The sequence below is a fragment of the Pogona vitticeps genome, chromosome 5, assembly GCF_051106095.1.
Source record: "Pogona vitticeps strain Pit_001003342236 chromosome 5, PviZW2.1, whole genome shotgun sequence".
Taxonomy (NCBI): Eukaryota; Metazoa; Chordata; class Lepidosauria; order Squamata; family Agamidae; genus Pogona; species Pogona vitticeps.
Window position 1 is genome coordinate 82,386,711 of NC_135787.1, and position 26,110 is coordinate 82,412,820.

Here is a 26,110-nt window from a genome sequence, read left to right on the forward strand (position 1 = left end):
TTAATTCCTCCTCACTTTCTGCCATCAGAGTGGTATCATCTGCATATCTGAGGTTGTTGATATTTCTTACGGCAATCTTAATTCTGGCTTCAGATTCCTCCAGTCCGGCCTTTCGCATGATGTATTCTGCATATAAGTTTAAAAAGCCGGGGACAATATACAGCCTTGTTGTACTCCTTTCCCAATTTTGAAACAATCAGTTGTTCCATATCCAGTTCTAACTGTTGCTTCCTGTCCCACATAGATTTCTCAGGAGATGGATAAGCAATTTGGTCTCTAGTTCCTCTGCCCCTTCGAAATCCAGCTTGTACTTCTGGGAGTTCTCAGTCCACATACTGCTGAAGCCTACCTTGGCAGATTTTGAGCATAACCTTGCTAGCATGTGAAATGAGTGCAATTTTATGGTAGTTGGAGCATTCTTTGGCACTGCCATTCTTTGGGATTGGGATGTAGACTGATCTTTTCCAATCCTCTGGCCACTGTTGAGTTTTTCAAACTTGCTGGCATATTGAATGTAGCACCTTAACAGCATCATCTTTTAAAAATTTAAACAGCTCCAGTGGAATTCCTTCACCTCCACTGGCCTTGTTGTTAGCCAAGCTTTCTAAGGCCCACTTGACTTCACTCTCCAGGATGTCTGGCTCAAAGTCAGCAACCACATTATCTGGGTTGTCCGGGATATCCAAATCTTTCTGGTATAATTCCTCTGTGTATTCTTGCCACCTCTTCTTGATGTCTTCTGCTTCTGTTAAGTCCCTCCCATTTTTGTCCTTTATCATGTCCATCTTTGCAAAAATGTTCCTTTAATATCTCCAATTTGCCTGAACAGATATCTGGTTTTTCCTTTTCTATTATTTTCCTCTATTTCTTTGCATTATTCATTTAAGAAGGCCCTCTTGTCTCTCCTTGCTATTCCTTGGAAGTCTGCATTCATTTTTCTGTAACTTTCCCTATCTCCCTTGCATTTTGTTTCCCTGCTCTTCTCTGCTATTTGTAAGGCCTCATTGGATAGCCACTTTGCTTTCTTGCATTTCCTTTTCTTTGGGATGGTTTTTGTTGCTGCCTCCTGTACAATGTTACGAGCCTCTATCCAAAGTTCTTCAGGCACTCTGTCCAGCAAATCTAGTTCCTTAAATATGTTCTAAACTTCCACTGTGTATTTATAAGGGATTTGGTTTAGATTATACCTGACTAGCCCAGTGAGTTTTCCTACTCTCTTCAGTGTAAGCTTGAATTTTGCTATGAGAAGCTGATGACCAGGGCCACCATCAGCTCCAGGTCTTGTTTTTGCTGATTTGAAAGAGCTTCTCCATCTTTGGCTGCAGAGAATATAATCAATCTGATTTCAGTATTGCCCATCTGGTGATGTCCATGTGTAGAGTCGCCTCTTGTGTTGTTGGATGACCAGCTTGTTCTCTTGACAAAACTCTATTAGGCCTTTGCCCTGCTTCGTTCTGAACTCCAAGGCCAAACTTACCTGTTGTTCCTTTTATCTCTTGACTCCCTACTTTAGCATTTCAGTTCCGTATAATGACAAGAACATCTTTCTTTGGATCCAGTTATAGAAGGTGTTTTAAGTCTGGTCCATTTCAGTCTCTTTAGCATTGGTAGTTGGTGCATAAACATGGATTACTGTGATGTTGAAAGGTCTGCCTTGAATTCGTATTGAAATCATTCTATCATTTTTGAGATTATATCCCATTACAGCTTTTCCCACTCTTTTGTTGACTATGAGGGCTACTCCATTCCTTCTACAGGCTTCTTGCCCACAATAGTAGATATGATAGTCATCTGGATTGAATTTGCCCATTCCTGTCCATTTTAGTTCACTGATGCCCAAGATGTCAATGTTTATTCTTGCCATCTCCTGTTTGACCACATCCAGCTTACCAAGGTTCATAGACCTTACATTCCAGGTTCCTATGCAGTATTTTTCTCTGCAGCATTGGACTTTCCTTTCACTTCCAGGCACGTCCACAGCTGAGCGTCCTTTTGGCTTTAGCCCAACCACTTCATTTGCTCTGGATCTAGTTGTACTTGTCCTCTGCTCTTCCACAGTAACATGTTGGACGCCTTCCGACCTGAGGATCCCATCTTCCAGCATCATATCTTTTAGCCTTTTGTTTCTGTTCATTGGGTATTCTTGGCAAAGATACTGGAGTGGCTTGCCAATTCCTACTCCAGGTGGATTGCGTTTAGTCGGAACTCTCCACTATGACCTGTCCATCTGGGGTGACCCTGCACGGCATAGCCCATAACTTCTCTGAGTTACTCAAGCCCCTTTGCCATGACAAGGCAGCAATCCATGAAGAGGTAAATGAGCATTGCAAACAATTAACTGAAATAGTTCTATTACAACTAGACTGGAATGACAATTCAGGTAGCCTGTTCAGGTGAAAAGAAAAACCTTGGGAATTTCACCACCTTGCAGTGAAATGATCACAGTCAGGAGATGACCACAGCTGGATTAAGACCTTTAGAGGAACCTAACCCTTAAAAGATTATGGTGCACCCTACAAATAAAACATGTGGCAGGTCCTGTGGATTGAGAAAAAAAATCATATGCACACATTATATGCATGAAAATATGGTATTTTAATTTCATACCATGTTACAAAAAAGAACCATACATACAATCAAATTACTGCACTTGATTAATGTAAACAAGGTTTGTCCGAATCTGCAAACTGAAAAGCATAGACAAGTGTTTAAAACCCCTTTGTGGGCATTTTTAACAGTGGCTGGTGTTTCTTTGGCTTGCATAGGTATAAAAGATCAGCAGCTCTTTTTATCTTTATCCCCACCAAATCTCCCAAAATACAGAAATAAAAAACAAACAAACCCCACCAAGCAATGCTGATGATAATAGTTTCACTCGAAACACGACTTTTCTCTTTAGATGAATCTTTATACTTTTTAGTTTTTACTGGTTCATACTCAATTGCTTTAGGCAGAAAGGTGGTTTTCTTGTGCCTTTTGAGGAGGGGAAGGAGAGAACCAAGGGTAAGGGATGGATGGTTGTGGTTTGTTAAGGAGGTTGAACCACTTGCACCATGGTCCATGGTAAATCCAGTATTGGAAAAACAAACAAACTCTGGGCTGCTCATGACTACCTATTCATGCATTGGTGGAGGTGTCACATGTTTAGGTCACTCCTCCATGCAGGTGTGCAGTAGATAACAGAAGATTCCACCTTGTGACCTAACAATGTATTGCTGTGCAGGACTTAAGAAAGCAGTGAAGACTACATAGCACAACAGTCAGTAGACAGTAATGCTTTTTTTAAAAAAAATGAAAATGTCTTTCAGAAATAAAGAGAGTGGAAGGGTCACTTAGAGTTCTTCAGCAATGAAACAACGTAGTGCTATGCCACTTATCAAAAAAAAATTTTTTTAAAGGAGAAAAGGAGAAACATGTCCCTGAAACATGAGATATCTTTGTGTATATAAAAAACCCAGCATTAATCCCCACCCACAAGCAAATGAAACTAGACTGTTTCCTGACTGGCTGAGAGCTATTGCAAAACAGGAGACAAGAGTCAGAGAATGAGAATGGGAGGGGCACATAAGTTCCAATGCCACTACATGATTGATTAGACTGGAACTACAGGGGCTGCAGGAGCAATTTCCATGGCAATTGAAAGAGTGATCTAATTCAAGCCCCACTGTTCTGAACTATTCCAAAGTGACCCAAACTAGATCACTTCATGTCGCTAATGTAGCACGTTTTTAGTTAGTTCATCCTTCTTTAAATTCCACCCACTTATTTCTCTGTTCTTTGTAATATAGTCTTCTTATGTTAGCTACAACAAATAAATTCCACTTTCTATATAGCTGAGGATTATAATTCTTATTTAATTTGACAAGGCAGGTGGTTTGTCAGTGATTAATTAACATCACAGAACTTCTTTGTGATTAATTACTGTCTCTTGACCACTCATCTGTGCAAAAAAAAGCCCAGAGGAACACCCACAATGTAAGTAAGTACCCATGTGTATATGAAATCCTGTCCTCCAATTCTGATCATTTCTACCTGTTGCCTTTCCTATTCCCACATTGCAGCTTGACCCCAGTTTTAGGGCCAGGATCACTGGGGCAAGAAATGTTCATTACATCTTGTATACTGCTGGGAGCAATTATACTCTGACCATGATTAAATGCTTCAGGAATACTAATGTAGTATTTCATTCATAACATTTGTTTTGCCATTTCCTAATCATTGGGCTGAAGCCTTGCCTGCTTTGTTAGACAGTATAGCAAGATATTATGCTGTCTGTTATTTTAACGGACAAAAAAATTGTAGGAGTTTCTTTAGAGTTGAAGGTATTGATGAAAGCATCCAATCCACCTATCCTGAAACTCACTTGAAGACAAGCACACCTTAGCCCAAAACGTCACAGGTTTTCAAGGCTTGCAGTCTGTTTTGGAGAAACAGGGTTTTCTCTAAACAGAAATTAAGCTACAGGTTTGTTACACAATAATGCAACTTCTATGGTTCATTAGAAATGCTGCTGTTGTAAAAAACAGCACAACTTGTAACTGAAATGCAAGACATTGTTCATGCCCAACTTGGATGTACATGTATATGAAATAATGTTGAAGATTCCTCAAATTTAAAAACCAAGTTGCCTCTGAATGAAGGGAAGTGCTGCTCTGAGCGTGCAAAACCTGTGTTGTGAGGAGAATGGTCTTTCAGACGTTTATGGACTGCACCTCCTTCCTCTTTGCTGGTTGGGCTGATGGGAGCTGCAGTCCTATAACAATTGGAAGGCTACACTTTCCCCATGTGATTGCCTTCTGTTCACCTTTCATTCAGTGAGACTATGCATATGAAGTTCCTGGGCTCCTTCTGTGGTTTCTTGTTCCAGTGAACTTTGAAACAACTTTACTTAACCACCCTGATCACATCTAGATTCTTAAGAAAGGCAAATTCAATCTTCATTTTCCATCATGGTTGCAGAACTGTGATGGGTTTGACCTCATAGTATTGATGAGGTACTTGACTGATTTCTTTTCTTTTTGTCTCTGCTAGGTTCTGCCTGGTGGCCAATGTAAAGCCCTGTACCAGGAAATGGTTCACAGACCATTAGCACTAATTGTTATCTTGTAAAATTGGGAGGCAGAGCATTAGATTGACTTTCTGTCTTTCTTAGACAGCAGAGAATTCATCAAAGGCTGTCTATCTCTATTATTACCAAAGAGGCCATTGATGAGGTTAGGAAGGGTCAAAGGCAGAGTGCTTTGCTTTCATTAATGTTATCATTCCCGAGTGGATTTATTGAGGAGAAAAATGTTTCCCCAAGAGATGGCCACACAGCTTTCACGGAAAAGTAGCGATGTATCACTTCCTCAATTTTTGACATTCAGGCTTTGAGTGCTATTGCTTATGTAGTCAAAGCAGCATTACCCATATGCAAACAGGAGGCACAGCCTTGAGGATACATTGTGTTTTGAAGAATAACTAATTTTAGGAGAAAAGATTGCAGTTATGGGGAGATTCCCCAAAATAACACTATGAGAGCTGAACATGCTTGGTGAGAATAGGACATTGTTAGATTAGGGCCAGAGAACCAGGAAAAAGTGAAAATAGGATGAAATGGTTGGAATGAGTACTCCATCATGAAACTTGTTGTTAAAGGTCCCACTTTTATATGAAACAGTTAATTTCCAGATCCTATCATAAATTTCTAGCATTCTGTCTTATTCTATAATGACCAGCAATTACCAATCTGCCTCTTCCAAATATCAGGAGTAGCCAGTCACTGTGTGTCAATGAGCAGCATTACCACCTTGCACATTCTCTGGTATGTCTTCCAAACGCTTCTGTGGTGATGTAAATCCCTATGTGACTCATCATAACATTGAAAAAGAGACTTTTTCTCTCCTTTATACGAGACAGTGAAATTCAAGGAGAAGGCAGGCCAGGAAAGATTTTGTGAATTTTCTAGACATATAATTTTTTTTGCAGTTTGATAAATCCACAAAATGTACTACTCCAATAACTCTCATCTTACTGCATGGACTTTTAAAGACAATAGCATTTGATGGGTTGTTTGCATCTTCTTGATCAATAAACTTCTGATTCCCAGGTAAATGCACATGGTCTTTTGTTGTAGCACAAGCCCTGTAGGCTAAAACACCAGATACAAGAAGGACATGACTACAGCTGGCACTTTCCATGATGACTGTAGATGTACTGTCAAGTCACCACTGACTTATGATGACCCTTGTTTGCTGTTTAGTCATTACAGTATGTTGTGGTTCAATGACTATTAAGATGATCCACCCTCGGAGACTAATGGATCCAGATGGATTCCTGAATGCTCTGGGGGATTATCCATCTGATATGGTCGGCGCTCCTGTTGAAGCTCAGGTCACCCTATGGAATAGGGAGATGACCTGGGCGGTTGACATGATTGCGCCTAAGTGCCCTCTCCCTGCACTCAGAGCCCAGAGAGCTCAATGGTATACTTCTGAACTGTGGGCAATGAAGCGAGAGGGGAGATGGCTGGAGCGCAGGTGGAGGAAATCCCCCTGGGAGTCTGATCAGACACGACTTAGAGACCATTAACGGACCTATTTTGTGGCAATATGGCTGGCGAATTGGCACTATTTCTCCAGCCATATTGTTTCCTCAGAATGTTGTCCAGCAGAGCTGTTTCGGGTGGTCCGGGATCTTCTTTAACTGGGAAATCTGGTGGAGGTCCCGGAGTGCTCATCAGCTTGCTGTGATGAGTTTGCCATTCATTCGGAGGGAAAAATCGCTCAGATTCGCAGTGGGTTGGACTCTACCGTTACTGCAGAATCAGAAGATGTGTCCAGTGTGCCGTTTCTAGGTCAAGTATTAATGGATGAGTTTTAATTGTTGTGACCTGAGGATGTGGACAGGGTGCTTGGATCTGTCTGTTCTACCACCACTCTGCTCAACCTTTGCCCATCTTGGCTAATTGGAAGATCTGCCAAGGGGGTTTGCACCTGGGGCCAGGAGGCTCCTCTTTGAGAGAGGGAGTGGTTCCTACCACCTTGAAAGAGGTGGTAATTTGGCCACTCCTGAAAAAGCCTAACCTGGATACAAGGCTGGTGGTTAACTACCAACCAGTGGCGAACCTCCCTTATTTGGGCAAAGTGTTGGAGCGGGTTGTGGCCAGGCAACTCCAGGCACTGCTGGATGAAATGGATTTTCTGGATCCATTTCAATCGGGTTTCAGGCTGGGTTTTGATATGGAGACTGCCTTGGTCACCCTGTACGATGACCTTTGCTGGGAGAGAGATGGTGGAGTGTGACCCTGTTCATACTCCTGATCCTCTCAGTGGCTTTCAACACCATCAACCATGGTGTCCTTCTGGATAGGCTGGCTGGGTTGGGAGTTGGGGGCACTGCTTTATGGTGGTTCTGCTCCTTCCTGGCTGACCATGTCCAGAGGGTGGTACTGGGGGACAGTTGCTCTGCCCCATGGCGTTTATGTCATGGAGTTCCTCAGGGCTCAATACTGTCCCCCATGCTGTTCAAAATCTACATGAAACCGCTGGGAGAGGTCATCAGGAGGTTTGGGCTGAGGAGTCAGCAATATGCTGACGACACTCAGCTCTATCTCTTGTTTTCCACCAATTCAGGTGAGGCAGTTTCTGTGCTGAACTTGTGTCTGGACTTGATAATGGACTGGATAAGGGTTAATAAATTGAAACTCAATCCAGACAAGATGGAAGTGCTGTTAGTGGGTGCTTTGCTGGACAGGCTGGAGGGCCATTTCCCTGCCCTGAATGGGGTTACACTTCCCCTAAGGGACAGGGTCCGCAGCCTGGGGGTGCTCCTGGACCCCAGTCTAACTCTGGAAGCCCAGGTGGACTCTGTGCCAGGGACACCTTCCTTCAGCTGCAGAAATTATGCCAGCTACGGCCCTACCTGGATGAGTGGAGTCTCATGACAGTTGCACACACACTGGTAACATCTCGTATAGATTACTGCAATGCGTTCTACGTGGGGCTGCCTTTGAAGACCGTTTGGCAACTGCAACTGGTCCAGAATCGAGCTGCGTGGCTGGTGAGTGGTGGGGCTACTAGGGGACATATCAAGCCAATTCTGTTCAAATTACATTGGCTACCAGTTGCTTCCTGGACCCAATTCAAAGTGCTTGTTTTGACATATAAAGCCCTAAATGGCTTGGGCCCTGGATACCTGAAGGACCACCTCCTTCTGTATGAACCTACCTGACAGTTAAGATCTAGCCAGGGGGCCCTTTTGAAAGAGATGTCCCTCGAGGAGGTAAGAGGATGGCTTGTAGACAAAGGACTTTCTCGGCAGCTGCCCCCAGACTATGGAACACCATCCCAACTGAGATTCATCCAGTGCCGACACTGATGACATGTCAAAACCTTCCTGTTCCAGAAGGCTTTTAATTGAAACAATATCAACCGTGGGTCCTGATGGCAATTTTTAGAGTATATATTTTAATTGTATTTTAATTGCTTTATCTTTATTATTTTAATTGTTATAAGCCACCCAGAGAACTTTGGGTAGTGTTGGCAGCACATAAGTTAAGTAAGTAAGTAAGTAAATAGCCTTAATTCTGTTTTTAGAAGCCTTAGCCCATGTTACTTAACTCTAGCATTTTCTAGACCTTATATACATGAGTAGAGGGAGGCATAGCAAATGATAATTAGAACTATCCTGGCTGCCAGCTAAGTGTGTGTGTGCTACTTAAGACATGCAATGTAATGCTGCATTTTTGTAGGACCCTCAAGGACTCTTTCTGTGTGATCATGCAACCTGAAGAAGGAGAATATTAAGTTACACAGAAAGCCCAAATTGGTCAAATTGGTAGCTTCGGTGACATTGTCCAACCATCTCGTCCTCTGTCGCCCCCTTCTCCTCTTCCCTTCACACTTTCCCAACATCAGGGTCTTTTCCAGGGAGTCTTCTCTTCTCATGAAGTATTGGAGCCTTAGCTTCAGGATCTGTCCTTCCAGTGAGCACTCAGGTTTGATTTCCTTTAGAATGGATAGGTTTGTTGTCTTTGCAGTCCAGGGGATTCTCAAGAACCTCCTCCAGCACCACAATTCAAAAGCATCAATTGTTCAGCAGTCAGCTTTCTTTATGGTCCAGCTCTCACTTCCATACATCACTACAGGAAAAACCATAGCTTTGACTATTCAAACTTTTGTCAGCAAGGTGATGTCTCTGCTTTTTAAGATGCTGTCAAGGTTTGTCATCCCAAGAAGCAGGGATCTTTTATTTTCATGGCTGCTGTCACCATCTGCAGTGATCATGGAGCCCAAGAAAGTAAAATCTGTCACTGCCTCCCTTGTGGTACTGGGGGAGGCTCTTGAGAGTCCCCTGGACTGGAAGGACAACCTGTCCATTCTAAAGGAAATCAAGCCTGAGTTCTCACTGGAAGGACAGATCCTGAAGCTGAGGCTCCAGTACTTTGGTCATCCCATGAGAAGACTCCCTGGAAAACACCCTGATGTTGGGAACGTGTGAAGGCAAAAGGAGAAGGGGACAGCAGAGTACAAGATGGATGGACAGTGTCATTGAAGCTACCAACATGAATTTGACCCAACCAGGAGGCAGTGGAAGACAGGAGGGCCTGGCGTGCTCTGGTCCATGGGGTCACGAAGAGTTGAACATGACTAAACAACTAAACAACAACAACCTTTTGATTTGCTTCCCACCTGCAGGCAACACAATCAGTTGTTAGAGGTTGATCTTTTCACTCCTTAATGACAGCAACTGTTCTATTTGCTCCTTAGTTTTAATGATGAGGATAATTATTGCTTCCCCCGCACAACAAAAATGGAAATGAAAACACAGATGAAATAATTAATTATGGACTTTGTCTCAAAAGTCGACAATCTTCATTATATGCAAAATAGGTTCCTATTCTCATTTCTGAATTATAACATGACAGAGAGAGACCCTATATAATACACAACACAGCCACTCACTGTAAACATATTTATGTTGATGAGAGTTTGGTATATCTCAAGGGGCCCAGGCTTGAAGGACTCCGGCACTTCACTTCACTTCTGTTCTGACAAGTCCTGAACATTAAGTGCTGGATAATGGATTTCTATTTTAGGACAAGTGTTAGAAGCATGTGTTCTGAGCTGGGAGGGAAAAAAAACAGAGTTCCAATCCATCATGTTTGGTGCTTTCTGAGTAATAAGGGGAGGGGAGTTGTTTGCCACACATGGCCACACTGGATACAGCAACAAGCTAGAGTCCTCCAGAAATTAATCTACTATGTTAATTTACATTTTTCCCTTTCACCAAGGGTGTTATTGACAGATAATTGTTTCATATTTCTATTTATTTCTGTGCTGTCCAAGAGAAAGTGTGGTAATAAAGTAAGGTAAAGGTAAAGGTAAAGGTTCCCCCTGACAATTTTTGTCCAGTCGTGTTCGACTCTAGGGGGCGGTGCTCATCCCCGTTTCCAAGCCATAGAGCCAGCGCTTGTCTGAAAACAATCTTCCGTGGTCACATGGCCAGTGCGACTTAGACACGGAACGCTGTTACCTTCCCACCGAGGTGGTCCCTATTGATCTACTTAAAGTACCTCTCTATAATTCCCTTGAACTTGTACTCTTGTTCTCTCATCCTTTCTTTCTCCCTGCAGCACCACCACCACTTTCCTTCTCTTTCCTTTTTGTTAGGATTTTTCAGTTACCATTAGTGAAACTGGTGCAGTTATCAGCTGTTGAAACAGAGTGGAACACTGAGTTCTTTGAGCCGGTTCTCTGTCATGTCATCAGATTGCATTTTATGTCACACAAATTTGGGTTTCATGGTGGAGTGAAATTCTGCTCTTACCGTAATCTGGTCTAGACCCACTGCTTCCAGTGGGCATAGTAGCATTTTCTCAGCAGTCCTAATATTCAGTGCTTTTTGGCATGTTCTGCCCCAGGTCTTGAAGTACAGAATGCAAGCGAGACATATTCTTGCTTTTCTGAATGAATTGTGAAAGCCATGCTCACCATTATTATATTACTATGGAGTTTTGGTAGAACCAAGTGGCTTAATATCTGGAAACCGAGTCATGGCAACCGGATTAATATTCAGTGCTATCTGCAAGGTAGGGAAATCTATCACATTCTATTTTTAAAATCTTGTCCTACATGGGAGGGGATGCCCAAATGAACTGTTGACCTATATCTTACTATACCTGGTTGGGTCAACTGAACCTACATGTGGGGGGGGGGGGTCCTCCTCACCCTTGTTAGCACAGGAATTGCTCCTGATTTGAAACTAAAATGTTTACTCTTTTCAGCTCTGGAGTATCTATCTGTGTGTTTCCCAGGCAACCATGGAGCAAAGAAACATTAAAATCACAGAGCAAAGCCCCCATACATGTATTAGAAAAATATGATCCTTAAAAAGATAATAACTTTATTTAGAAGTAAAGAATCTAATTGCAATTAAAGGTGCAGAGCAATTCATAGGTTTCTTGTAGAATAAGGCAAATTGTTCACACAGTGATAAGCATTTTATAGACTCGATACAAAAATTGTTTACACCCTTTGCTGCTTTCCTAATCTCCAGGGTACATTGGGACTTCCCAGTTGCAGTCAACTATTTCTTAACATCATGCTCATAGCATGCTGTCAATCATACATTTGCTTTGTTCCAGCACATTTCTTGCAACTTTCCATCTTTCTGAGCTGTCTTTACTGACTACAGAGAGGTCAACTTTCATGAACCAACATCTGCATTGTGCACAAGGCATACATGGTGTTTTCATTCCATATTTTTACATTCTCACAGACTTTCCTCTTTTTTATTTTTTTCAGCAAAACACCATCTCAAGTGTCCTCAATAATGACCCTTCCTCAGGCTGGCCATTTCAGAGCCTAAGGAGTTGAGGGAGAGACAGAAAAGTTCAAAAATCATCCTGACTAGACATTGTAGCATTAGGATTTGAGTTAATTTGTGGCATTCTTTCACATTAGAAACTGATGTCTCAAGAAGGATACAGGTATTGCCCAAAATTCAGTTGGCAATTCTGTAAGGTTTGCTTAACTTGGCATAGCTCATTGTTGAGGTGCTGAGGTAACCAGGTAGGTGATTGAGGCACACCCCAAGACCTCATCGATTGGCTGCAATTAAACTATTCAAACCTTATCTAAACACCAACAGGGTTCTGGCCATTGTAAACCTCTCTCTCTAGACAGAAGAACACTAGTTGCACCTAGAACTGTAGGGAATGTGTTTCCAAATAAGTGTGCATAAGGTAACAGGGGGAAAGGGGGGAATGTTGTGGCACGTTAAACATTAACTGCTGTATTTTAATGCGACTTTTCATGGTCAAGCCCACTTCCTCAGGCCATAAGATTGCACCCTTGGTCATGAGATGGCTCTAATTTACAGGTTTTACAGCACTTCCAGAACAGTATTAAAATGCCTTGTACGTCTGCCAAAATTTTTCTCTTTCTGAACAAAAGTATTAAAATAGTAATCATAATTATCACCTGTATTTAAGCTTCTTTTGTTGTTTAACACAAAGGATTAGCTTTCATTCTGAAAGGAGAAACATGTTAAGGAGTGTGATATCAAACAAAAGAGAAAATGCTTGAGCAACTAATGATTAAAACATTAGCTGGCACAAAGGTAGATCTTTGTTAACATTTATTCCTTTCCTCCTACTTTCAAAGATTAAAACCACAACAAATTTTCAAATGACATCAATGAAGCATAAAGTAAGGAAAAAGAAGAAAAAACATTCAGCACCGTTTTGTATCACCTCCAAATTTCTCCACACAGATGCTGCTTTAAATCTCCTGGGAGAAGTTAGCCCAGAATCCGCAGATCTGGGTGTTCTCTTTAATGCATGGTAAGTTTTCTCCAGGAACTTTCAAATTGTTGTCAGCATGTAAATATCAATGTGCCCACGTGCATTTGATGTCACTGCTTTCAATACTTGTTGCAGACTTTGGGTACAATTCTAACTCAACAAGCTGGTCAAATGGCAGCTCAGCTAACATGAAGTGAGCTTAAGTTGCACTGAACCCAAACTCTTTTCGCCTTAAAATGTGGAGAAACACTTAGAATGAACTTTACCTTGCCTACTCTGACTTTCTGCCAGCATTGAGGATGTGTCCTTGGATTGGAACAGGTTTGGATCTGGTGCAACTCAGTTTCTCCCTCAAGCTGAACCTTCTATATTCTTCTCCTCCCCCTTTTTTTGGGGATCTTTATTAGCACAGCCAGCCTTGAGAGCAAATTGTTTTGTCATCTGGTATCTTGAGATCAACAAGAAGAAACTGATTCAAACAGCTTGAGAAAAGCCTTGTGACAAAATCTAACTTTACAGAGGGAACATCTTTGAGCTGGGATTGCACTGCTCTGCAAGTTCAGCTGGGGCAGCAGACTTGCAATTCTCCTCCCCTTCTTTCCCTAAAGCATACCCTCCTGACTCACCCATGTGCTACATAGATAGTCAGTAGGACCCCCTGAATGGGTAGTCTCTGGTATGGAGGATGCTGGAGGGTGGAGATAGAAGAATCTGAATCAGTCAGAGGGTCGACTCATGGAAGATTCCCCTGCCTTGTCTTCAAGATTCCCATTTCCTAGGTGCCACAAATAATTACATGCCAAAACTGTCAACTAGCCCGTGTCATATGCTTAAAATCTGGATCTGAGCCATTATATCAGCATGACGTCATTCACATGACATCAACATTGGGTTTTAGCAGAACCTGAGATGTTCAGAACAATTTTTGAAACATGAAATTTTGAACATTTTGAATAAAATGCAACATTTTAGGATATGACAAGGTTAGGAGATGTGCTTTGTTGCAAAAGTCATGAAATTTATAATGGTTTGGCATGTGCTGGTTAAAATGCTATAAAATGTGGAATATATAATACAGTACTGCTTTATAGAACTGTGACAACACCTAGAGTCTGACTAGTAGTCCGTCTTTTGAATGCCAGTCTAGCTCTAGGTGGAACTGTGCCTCACCCTAAGAGTTCTTCCCTTTCCCTTTCTTCATTTAAGACATTGCTGTTATGCACCATCAAGTCACATCCAAATTAAGAAGAACCTAGTAGGGTTTTCGTGAGATATATAAGGAGTGGTTTTTATCAGAGCCACCCAACTGGGAATTTCCATGGATAAACAAGAATTTGAACCAAGGTCTTCTGAGCCCTGTCCATCACTCTGTCCACTAGATTGCACTGGCTTACTCCAGTATAGCTTACTCCTCTCCCCTTTTTTGTTCAAGACATAAGACTATGTTAAAAACCACACAGTGGTGCAACCCATTATCATAATTACTGTCATCATTTTATGTTTTATGTTGCACTCTAGTATTATGATCAAAGCCACCAGGAAGGCCCAGATGACTTCCCAAAAGGTCATGATGCCAGTAGGCCAGTGGTAGGAAGTCATGACATACAGCTTGAAAAGGAAAGCCCTTCAAGAACATAAGAACACACTGAGTGTGAATCACACTCTTGGTCCACTTGGCCCAACTCTGCTTTGTAGTGGTTTTCCAGGGGTTTGGGTAGAATTCTTCCCTAGCCTTACCAGGAGGTCCTTGGTACTCCTTGGTGACATCCCATCCAAGGAATAATCAAGGTAAATCCTACTTAGCTACCAAAATTCAAAGAGTTACAAATACTACTTGAATCTGCTTAAATTCCAAAATCAGACACAATTAGATATCCTTTGGCAGTGTCTGGCCAGTCAAGGTTACAGCCACACACATTTTAAATTCAAGTATTTCTTCAGGCCTTTGGGATTCATGGCCAATGAGACCTATGGAGTGGCCAGACTATAAGCTTTGTAAGTCTTGCTTGTTTTTATCTAGAATCAAATATACCATGATAAAACTCTTTTTAATTTTTTTCTGATTATCTTAAATAAGTTGCATACTTTACTTAATTGCTGTGAAGTACTCATGGTGGTAGTCATCAGATGGTGAGATGATAGTCTGAAACATAAAGTGGGAAGGGTTGAAGTAGATGTTCTTTCCACTTCAGTTACTTGAACCACTAATTTCACATCTCATATACTGGTAGCCACATTGGATACATGGCTAGCAAGGCAGATGGTTTCAGCTTACTGCTACTTACAGCTGAAGAAACATGTTGATTTACTAGTGGTTTACACTTTACTTCCGAAGCTTCTACCAGGCAGCTGCCACCTGTACATACCTTATGACTATGCTTTATGGCAAACAACAGCCCATTTGATGACTTTCTTAAATCCAGCAGAATACCTGCTCTACTCTCCCATGAAACAGGAAGTTTTAAGGGCAGTTTGCATATTCTATTCCCATGTGAAGACAACTTGCTAAAATATGTGACTTCTGTTATATAACATGAGGAAAGTTACTTTTTCAGACTATAGTTTCTAGAATAATTCAGCCAGCATTGTCTAGCATACTGGATGGTATCTGTGAGTCATATTATAAATACTTGACTTTTAGCAACTTTGATTACAGCAATGGAGGTAGAGAGAACTGGTAGGCAGACACCCAAATAATCCAAAAGTATCTTAACTTTGGTTGGTCTCCCATTACAATGTTGTTGTTATACGCTGTCACGTAGGAATCAACTTATAGCAACTTAACAGGGCTTTCAGGGTAAGTGAGATATTTAAGGAATGGTTTTACCAGTTGCATTTCCCCAGTGAGTTTTAATGGCAGAGCTGGGACTTGAACTCAGGCCTCTTGAGGATTCCAGACTTGGTTTCTTTTCCCCCTTCCTTTTGCTAGATAAAAAGTACTGTCAACAATCCCCACAGAAAGACGGTTCTTTCTCACTCCACTCCCCTCAACACATTACACCTAAGCAGCAGGCTTCTATGCCAAGTAGGAATATAAAACCTGACGTGGTTTATTATTTCATGGTAATGAGAAATTGTCAAAGTTTCCTTCCTTGCCAAGAGAAGGTAACGATTTTTTTTTCATTTGTCTTGGAGAGAATTTGTGCATTTACAATTTTTTTTCATTTCTGAAAAAATGCACATTTCTTGCAAGAACCAGCGTTAGATGAGTAGTCTGTGTCTTTTTGATCAATCAGCTTGTCCTTTGTCATTTGCTGTCTTTCTGTGTGGTTAGAGAAAAGTATGTTGTTTCACTGTTGCATTAGCATGAAGAACTCTTGGGGGATGAGGGAATTCTTGACAACCTGTTTCACTATGTCAAAACAACCTATAGTATCTCAATAAGAAATGAGGCACTGTTGAGATTTCTTCACATCCTTAATTCCAGGTACTAAGAACATTATTTAATCGACACCTATGGAACAAGCATGGTAGTGATACAAAAGCCTACAGTGATGGTCAGTTACTCATTTTTGCAGAACCCAGTGGCAAGGTGATGACAGGATTGCTGTTTTTACCTCACTTCCCTCTTAAAATGTCAGAACCTGTGAACATAATAGTTCCTCTAACAGCAAGACTATTTGTCTTCAGTGTCGCTTCTTTTCAGAAATTCATTATATGATTTCAGCAGGGCATATTGCCTTTCTCCATTCTTCCCATATTATAAACAAATCTTAAATTGATTTGTTCTTTTTTCTGCAGTATGCAGCATCCATAAAGGGCTGTATATACTGTGATTTTTCTAACACACTTCACATTATGTTCCATTTGCTTTCTGATTTATTTGTGGCTGGTAGCAATTGAGTGATTATTTTAAGTTATTTATTACTTAATCAATTGTGTTCAAGAAACAGCAAGGCTCACTAAAATCTAATGCTTTTATCTGAAAGGAAAGCAGATTGATGCAGTTTTACTGCCAGCTATATTGGGTGTCAAAATGGAGTCTTCTTTACTGGCTTCTTCGTTGGAATTGTTGAAATCTGCTCATGAAAGAGGTAAGAGCCTTTTGGTCCCTTTGGCAATAGTTGCATTCTGAACCAAGAGTTTGAGTTTTTAAGTGTTCATACACCTTTGTTTACAGCAATATTTCAATGAAGATGTTTCTGTTTTATCTAGGTGAGGCGTCTACTGACCTGCTTAATTCATGCATGCCAACCTGCTGTTAAAGTCATAGGATTAGCAATGGGAAAGGGATACAATGATGCTTGGAAACCATGTTTCCAAAGCATTCCACAGATTCACCAATCTGACTCCATTTTCACCAGAACAACTAACATTAAAAGCCGGTAAAGAGAAGCGATGGTGCAGCAAATTCCCAGTCTTTTATCATCTGCCTTCCGACTGGTACTAGCTGAACATTCTGTCCATTAGTAGGACTGAGGATTTGCCACTTAATCCAAAGCAATATCAGTATTGCTGAATCCAGTCTAAACCATGTAGCTGAGATATGCCTTGCAGAATTTAAGGGAATTACTAAGCGCCCAGGTATGGTATTTGCGGATGAATGTAAGATTACAACTTGGAAATTATCACAAGAATGGATTTAGGATTTAAGGCTCAGCATACTCAGCATCCTTCCGTATTCATTTGGACAGCTTTATGAAAGAGAACTTGTACTTTTTTCTGTTCTTGTAGAAATTCTTTCTCAAATATACTACAATGTCAGCCTCAATTGCTTAATTATATAATGCATAATACCCAATTAATTTCTTTGCCCTAGTACACTTTCTAACTATTTCTCCCTTACTGCCTCCCCATCCCAGACCCAGCCTTCCTTATTATGGCTGCATAGTGCAGCCGTATATTATGTGCTTAGGAACAAAACAAAACAAAAAAGCATTCCATAAGGCAAATGAAAAGATAAGCATGCAAAAACAAAAATATGTAACTATGAAACTGGACATTGGATCAGCACAAAATTTGGCATGTACGGAGCAGAGAGCATGCCCTTGTTCTGGGCCACTTGTGCAAAGGGTTTTTGAGTTGTGACTTTTAAAAACAACACTGTTTTTACTCCATACAGATGCAAGTGACTTTTTTTAGTTACAGCCCTTTGGGGGGGGGAATGAAATATGACAAGACAAAATTTGCATAGCTAAAAAAAGTCTCTTTTTGCTGCTTTTTTATCTAGAATGGTAGAGCCACTCATAGCTATAAATTAAACTTCTTAATTAGTCCTTAAAAGCTTGAAAGCCTCTGAAATAATTGCTTTTTTTATATAACTTTGCAAGTTTCTAAAGAGGGAGCTCTTTGCATAGTATAGCATCCTGACCAATCAGAATGTGTCTCCAGTCAGGCCACAGATTGTGGGAGACATGCCTTCCTCCCCACCAGAAGGCTCCTTTAAATTCTCCTTCCTGATTTTGTACTTGACACCACTGGCTGATGAGTCCAAGAAATATACCGTGCCAGGAGTTCATGGCATATGAGTCACTATGTGTCATGGAAGGCGAGAAGAAACAAACTACATGGGAACATCAATGTTGGCTCTCATCCTGTACCTAGTTTAGCATGTGGTTCTATTCTGAATGAACATTGTTACAAATAATTAAATTGGCATGACCCTTGTTTCAAAAGAAGGAAGAGACTAGATTATGGTGCAGTGAAATACTAACATTGCAGTCACATAGTGTTCTGCCTCTATGGATGTACTAAACGTAAGAAAAATGCATACTTCCCATGTTGCAATGCAACAGCCTGTCAATGGGTAGCCTTGGGCTAGTCAAAATCTGTCAGCCTATGTCAAAGTGCTGATAGGCCAAACCTCAGAGCTTCTTTAAAGAAAGGCATGCCATAAATAAATGTGGGATGCATTCTGAGGGTCCTTCTACATGACAACCATTTCAAAGATATATCAAGCCAAATCTCCTATTTCATAAATTGCAACGTCAGCAAAGAACTCAAGGAGATTCCAGCTCATAAATGGAAATTTCATACCTTGGTTTTGACATCCAATATGTAAATCAGAAGTGTTTCCACCTGGAGACCAATGGGTTAAAAGAAACTGTATCTCCTGAAACTGAGGACATCTGAAAACACTATTGCAGAGAAACCAGCAGAATAATATGAAGTGAAAAGATGATATCCCATAAATTTTGCACTAGTAGAAGCTATTATGGACATAATTGGCTTTTAAAAATGTTGGCAGCTGCTGCTCTTTACACAATAAGAAGGAAAAATGTGATGGAGCTCGGGTTTATCCCAACCAATTCATGGTTTATCCCAACCATAAATTAACAAACATTGCCACCCCATCCGGAATAATTACGCAAGACAAGACAGTTGGGTTAAACCAGGGCCACGTTTTATTGAACTATAACAAAGAAGAGGGGGCTGCTGTAGTATGGAAAGGAATAACTCGGTCTCCCGGGACACTTTGCCAATATGGACGAGTCCTCTGCCCCGAGCCTGCGCAGTCACCAAGACAGTGCAACCCCAGCCAACTTCGCACTGACCTCACCCGGGCCTCACGCCCCCACACATTTGGTGGTCTTTGGCCTGTGGAAGGCCCCAGTGCACCCTCCCCCCCGCACACTGTAATCTCACAATCTGCAGCACTGGGGGGTCGGGTGAGCTATAAACTTCCTGTCCTCTTACTAGGACTCACTGATCCAACTTCCTTCCACACTACCCGCCATGGCAAAGGGACTAGCACGACTAAGTCCCTTGCCCACCCAAACTATTAACAACTGAACGCAGGCCCCTCTGAATATCTTGAATGAGTAAGTCCAGTCCCTGGTCCAAGATATGCACCCTGTCGTGCCTGTAAAGCTCCGGCTTATTCAAACTAATGTTGTGGTGTCCAATAACTGTACCGATACCCCCTTTGACAGCCCGGCAAACTTCACGGCTAACTCATCTGTGTGCTGTATTGATGCACTGTGGTGGGCAATCTGCATGCCACTGCACTCTATGTATTATCATGGACCACAGAATGATCATTGAAGGGTGCTCGTTTTCAACAGATGCTGATCGTGTATAATATTTAATACTAACCACTTTCCGCTACGCTTAGCTAAGTCATTGCCACAAGATGAAGAACTAACACATTGGGGAGACAGCTATGAGGACCATGAGGAACTGCATGTAGGAACGCATCCCACTGCATATACCTCTCGCCAAACCACTCCAGTTGGGCTGAGGCCCCAAGGCATAAGTTGCTTCCCCATGCTGATTTTGCAGCATGGCGCACTGCCCAGAAGATAAAGCTATGCCCAACTATCAGGATGCGGAGTCTCTTCTTCAAAACCTCTGAACCTGCAACAAAAGAAGCAAGGCCAGCAACGAACCTAAACTGAAGGCAGAACATGAATGTAACGCCTGTAACAGCCAAAACTCCAGCGTCCTAACCGTTTAATATCTTCCAAGCCATAGCCAAGGGCGGCAGCTGTTAAGGCTGCTCCTATCCTAAATGAATGACTGCTGAAGTGTAACCCCACTACGCTAGACTTCTGTAGCTTTCTGTCCGTTAATCTCCAAAAATGATATTTGGTCAACGGTGATCCATCGCTATGAATGAAGAGATAGCCTGGATGTTGAACCTTGGAGTTCAAATATGCCTCCATGCCCAGAGCAGGACATATGCTGTGTATAGAACACCTGCCTAATGCTAAATACACTCCTTTCCCTCTCTGATCAGCCTTTGCCCATCATATATGTATCAATAGGGTGTCATTATCAATTAGGATGTCCTGCCTCTGCAAGGCCATTAGTGATGTGTCCGACTTGCTCATTGTGACTGTCTTGCTTATTCTAAGGGCTCCAAAGAAAATTACTAAGGACGCAGCCTTGAACAGGGCCGCCTAATAAGCATCCAAACATATATTATCCCAATGTTGGGCATTTGTCACAGTAGGTCATTTGAATTTTGCATGCCAGGAGATCATGCCAAGCAGGCCCTTTTTACGGTGACTTTGCAAGGCAATGTGTGGCCTCAGATTGCCATTTCATCAAACAAGAATGACAGCCAGTATGAGACAGGACCTCCAGGTGTGGCTCCAAGAGATTATCAGCCACAGCCTTTAGTCTGGCCCTTCTGTGACCTTTGGAATATTTGGTAGATGTGCGAGGCTGGGATCCACCTGCAAGCCCGACTGAGAAGAATGCTTGGCTTCCAGTGCAGACATTTTATTTTGCAGCTCCCACCAAATGGGCCAGGATTCCTCATCCAAGGACAACTCTACTGGAAAACCTGGGAGGGGCGCCTTTTGGCTGCATTTTTGCCCTTGGTTTGTCCCTGCCCCTTCTTTGAACCCATGGTTCTTCAGATACTAGCTTGTTGGACCTTAACCGAGACTCGCACACATCTATATTAATATTTATTTACACAATAAATTCTTGTTATTAGTATAACCTTAATAGTAATTGAATATTATTCTTAGTGTTATCTAACTTAACCCTAGGGGGTGCAACACCACCAACTTGAGTTAAGCAGGCTGTTATCTTTAGCCACTACAGCCTACAAGGCAAAAGAACTATTTAAACCCTGTGTGCTTGCAGCAGTTTTATTTACTTGCTTATTGATTTATTAAATTGTTTAATGACTTGAACTTATATATATACACATACATACAGTGGACCCTCGACTTACAGAGGGCTCGACTTACAGACTTTTTGAGTTACAGACTTCTCTGGCCGCAAAATTTAGCTTCGACTTGCAACCGGAGAATCGACCTACAGACCAGGAAAAAAACAAAATGGAACAAAAATGGAACAAAAATAGCCAGTTACGGGATTAATCGATTTTCAATGCATTGTAGGTCAACGGAGACTCGACCTACAGACTTTTTGACCTGCAGCCACTGTTCCAATACGGATTAATTCCGTAAGTAGAGGATCCACTGTGTGTGTGTGTGTGTGTGTGTGTGTGTGTGTGTGTGTGTGTGTGTGTGTATATAGAGAGAGAGACTTTATTGCCTGTAGAGCATAATTAAACACCCATATAACTTCCTCTCAATATTGTAACTATTAATGAAATAATTAACTAATAATTAGGACTGACTATTATGCCCTGTGGATTGAATAAGTAATGGGGGGAGGGTTGATTGATCCAGAATTCCCCAGATATCAGCTATTAAAAGAAGCAAGAACGCTAGAATTCATGACAATGAAGTCTCAGCAATCTGGCCTTAAATCAGCTCCCACAGCCACTGGCTTGCTGAGGCTGCTAGCTGTGGTGCGGCAAAAGCCGTGGGGGGCCCCAAAAGCCCCGTCAAAAACCCCTGAGGAAAGCCAGCCAAGTAAATTAACACTATTGACTGTGCTGAGACAGTCAATCAAACCCAAGGGGTGCTGCTGAAACCCCAACTCCATCATCTTCACAGGCGCCAAATTGAAGTGTGTCATGATCTGATCCCGGATGTGAGGAATTTCACCGCATGCTGAGAGCCTCGAAAGAGGCCAAATCAGGGGCGGGGCTTTCTTTTAATTCAACTCGCTCCCACCCCCACCTTCCCGGAGCACTTACTCAGACCAGCTGACTCGGGCTACTTTGGAGGGTGTGGCAAAGAGCTCCGAGCGGCAAAGGGAACCTAGCCAACGGAGCTGCCATTTGGTATTGAATTAACAAAGTCAGCCATTATGATTTACTACCTCTACACAGTCTACATACCAGATCAGTCTACATACCAATCCCAAAGAAGGGCAGTGCCAAAGAATGCTCCAACTACTGTACAATTGCACTCATTTCACACGCTAGCAAGGTTATGCTCAAAATCCTCCAAGGTAGGCTTCAACAGTATGTGGACCGAGAACTCCCAGAAGTGCAAGCTGGATTTCGAAGGGGCAGAGGAACTCAAGACCAAATTGCTAACATGCGCTGGATTATGGAGAAAGCCAGAGAGTTCCAGAAAAACATCTACTTCTGCTTCATTGACTATGCAAAAGCCTTTGACTGTGTGGACCACAGCAAACTATGGCAAGTCCTTAAAGAAATGGGAGTACCTGACCAGTGGGACAGGAAGCAACAGTTAGAACTGGATACGGAAATACTGATTGGTTCAAAATTGGGAAAGGAGTACGACAAGACTGTATATTGTCTCCCTGCTTATTTAACTTATATGCAGAATACATCATGCGAAAGGCTGGACTGGAGGAATCCCAAAATGGAATTAAGATTGCCGGAAGAAATATCAACAACCTCAGATATGCAGATGATACCACTCTGATGGCAGAAAGTGAGGAGGAATTAAGGAACCTTGTAATGAGGGTGAAAGAGGAGAGCGCAAAAAATGGTCTGAAGCTCAACATCAAAAAAACTAAAATCATAGCCACTGGTCCCATCACCTCCTGGGAAATTGAAGGGGAAGATATGGAGGCAGTGACAGATTTTACTTTCTTGGGCTCCATGATCACTGCAGATGGTGACAGCAGCTAAGAAATTAAAAGACGCCTTCTTCTTGGGAGGAAAGCAATGACAAACCTCGACAGCATCTTAAAAAGCAGAGACATCACCATGCCAACAAAAGTCCAAATAGTCAAAGCTATGGTTTTTCCTGTCGTGATGTACGGAAGTGAGAGCTGGACCATAAAGAAAGCTGACCGTCGAAGAATTAATGCTTTTGAATTGTGGTGCTGGAGGAGACTCTTGAGAGTTCCCTGGACTGCAAGGAGAACAAACCGATCCATTCTAAAGGAAATCAAGCCTGAGTGCTCACTGGAAGGATGGGTCCTGAATCTGAGGCTCCAATACTTTGGCCATCTCATGAGAAAAGAGGACTCCCTGGAAAAGCCCCTGATGTTAGGAAAGTGTGAGGGCAAGAGGAGAAGGGGATGACAGAGGATGAGATGGTTGGACAGTGTCATCGAAGCGACCAACTTGAATTTGGCCCAGCTCTGGGAGGCAGTGGAAGACAGGATGGCCTGGCGTGCTCTGGTCCACGGGGTCACAAAGAGCCGGACACGACTAAACGACTATACAACAACAACCTCTACACAGGTTGATGGATTCTGATTCAACAGACATTGTGAAGGATAGAAGTGAAGCAGCCAGCCAAAGAGACAATTAACTGTACAAGTTGTTTCTTTTCTTGTACAGGGCACAGAATTCAGCCTTAGAGAGAGGATTCAACAAATCCCAAAGGATCTTCATAAGGATGGAGAGAAGGAAGAAGCAGGAAAGAAACCAATTCCATACTGGAAATCTCACACCTATTGTGCCAGCTTGGTTCTGTGCCTTTAACAGGAGCCCAAGTATGACAAGAATAAGGATCCATGGTTTTTCCGAATACAGAGAAAAGGAGACTGGATATACCGTATTTTTCGCTCCATAAGACACACCTTTCCATAAGACGCACCAATTTTTTAGGAGAAGAAAACAGGAAAATATAATCTGTTTTCTTCGCTCCATAAGACGCACAGACTTTCCACCCCCCTGTTTTGTGGGGAAAAAGTGCATCTTATGGTGCGAAAATACAGTACATCATTTGCCTTTCTCCCAGGTTTCATGCTGCTTTGAGCCTGCAAGATGGCTGGTAACCTATTCCAGTTAACGATCCAGAGATCCATGCTGAATCCTTAAATTCCCATGAAGTGGAATATGACACAACTGCTTTGGCTCTCACTTCTTCTTTTTCTTCATATATATCCCCTGACCACAGTACAAGGGCGGCTACTCGATGCAGTGGTTAACAAAGGCAGGCACTGCATTTTCAGTGCACTCTTATGGATTGAAAAAAAGAGCTTCTCACTACTGGAGTAGTAGCCCCTATATTTTCTGAGCCAGTCTTCATTAGCATATTGTATGTATGAACCACCACTAAGTGCAGGTATGACCATAACACCCATCAGCCCTGACCTGATGATTAGCAATTTTGCCACAATTTTCTCTGGAACATGCCTGCTCCCTTTTCCCTGTTGCCTTGTGTATTTCTCCTGCTACCATGAGGACATTCGCTGCTATACCAGAATAAATACATAAGGATTGGACCACACTACAGAAGAGAAGTGTTCAGGGTGGGAAATAATAGAGGAAGGGTCTGTGAACCACTGAGTGCATATATGTTCTTACTGTTTACTTATCCTTTGTTAACCACATAGATTACAGAAGCAGAAAATATTACAAAACATCCTGCTTCTCTTCCTTTAAGTGATGTCAGGTATAGGATGTTTGTGTTCTGCACTATCAAAGAGCTTGCACTTATAGTAAGTCCTTGTTCCTGAATTTCCCAGGATTTTCTCCCATCTGACTCAGAAGAGAAAGGTCAAGGATAACTGGATCAACCCATCAAATGTCAAAGCATCAAGGCTTAAGCCAGTTTGAATAAGGTCGGGAGTTAATTGCTTTGAATATGCAAATAGAGATCAGGAATGTTGCTGATTGCCTAGATTATTTGCTTTAAGAGGCTGAAAATGCAGGTTTCCATTTCCAAAAACCATGTAACTCTCAGGAAAGATAAGTTTAGCAACATCCTTATCTCTGCAGACCAGTCTGCAGAATTTGGGCTCAGTTTGCTCCACCTGAGTGTTCCTTTTCAGGGGGAGATGTGGCCCTCCATATGTTGTCAGACTCCAATTCCCATTAAGCTCAACCAGCCTTATTAGTGAGGGATAGGAAAATAGCTTGTACTTCAGAGTGCCACAGATTTCCAGCTCCTCTTTTAACTTCAGAACACCAAGTTCTACCTTTTGCAGCACTAAGTTTGTTCCAACTGAAATCTGTATCAGATTGCAAATATTTTTTTACTCTGCATGGGAATGTGTACATATTCTTATGCACAAGCCTCAAAGCAGTTCCTTTTTTGCTGATTCTTTTGCAGATATAGGGCTATTCATGAGAGTTATCCACACCCATCAATAAACATAACAAATGCATCTATCCATTTCTATAGTCAATCTATAGATTACTACATGCCACTAGCTTCATGACAGATTTGCAGATCAGCAGTTAGGTTAAATCCAAAGGAGAGTCCCAACTAGAGCAATTTCACTGAATGAATGGAATTTCTGAAGTCAAAACTTGTGTCATTTCCATTGATTCAATTGGTCTACTTTCATTTTAAGATGACGCTTTGGCCAGAATCTGTTGGGGATTTGTGCCAGTATAAAGGTAATGGTGTAAATTTCACTGGTCAATAGCCGCTAAGTAATATATTACTGCTTGCATTTGTAGTCATGTACCAGAGGAATGCAAACATTTATGCCATTACACTAGCATTCAATAGGATTCTGGCCAAAGCCTCATCTTAAAATGAAATTACGGGCACTTGCATTAGACGCTACCATTGCCTCCCACATAGTGGTAAAATGCAATTATATTGAGCATGGTATGTATGAATGAGGGGAGCG